This window comes from Monoraphidium neglectum, assembly GCF_000611645.1.
Source record: "Monoraphidium neglectum strain SAG 48.87 unplaced genomic scaffold scaffold01754, whole genome shotgun sequence".
NCBI classification, from domain to species: Eukaryota; Viridiplantae; Chlorophyta; class Chlorophyceae; order Sphaeropleales; family Selenastraceae; genus Monoraphidium; species Monoraphidium neglectum.
The window spans coordinates 5,212-5,674 of record NW_014011874.1 but is presented as its reverse complement, the minus strand read 5'-3'; the positions used below and the strand labels follow the sequence as shown (position 1 = coordinate 5,674).

Sequence of the window (463 nt, the reverse complement as noted above, 5' to 3'; positions counted from 1 at the left end):
GAGCGAGGGCGACGGCCGCGACTGCGGGGTCAGGTGCCGCTCGCGGCTGCTGATGGCGCATGGCCGCCCGGTCGTAATTGGGCGGAGGCGGTTTCCAAGTCAGCTTGCGCCGCTCCCAAGGGATGTAACCCTGCGGCCAGCGCGGCCACCCGGCTGCCTGGCGCGCGTCGGCCCAACGCCCCTCAGCTGCAGGGCAGCGCGACAGGGTGACGCCAGGCGGGACCCACTTCTCATCTGGCGGCTTCAGAATGTGGCACACCCCGTCCCCATGGCCCCGCTCAAACCCGCAAGCGGCGCACGGAGTGGGGGCGCGCCAGTTGCCTGGCGGAGGGTTCGGATTGGCGGGCTTGAATTGAGCTGCCGCTGCGTCCGTGACCTCCTGGGCGGGTGGCGCGGGTGCGGGCGCCGCCGGTGCCTTGTAGCCTGCCCTCCGCAGCGCGGCGATCTGTCGCGCATCTGTGGG

General features: G+C 72.4%; 1 protein-coding gene across 1 annotated transcript in view; it reads right to left on the bottom strand.

The window, feature by feature from the left end:
• MNEG_8910 (Retrovirus-related Pol polyprotein from transposon gypsy) overlaps positions 1-463 on the bottom strand; it is a gene marked incomplete at both ends in the record, with an annotated part of 8,756 nt that overhangs the window by 7,105 nt on the left and 1,188 nt on the right. The window lies entirely within an intron of this gene.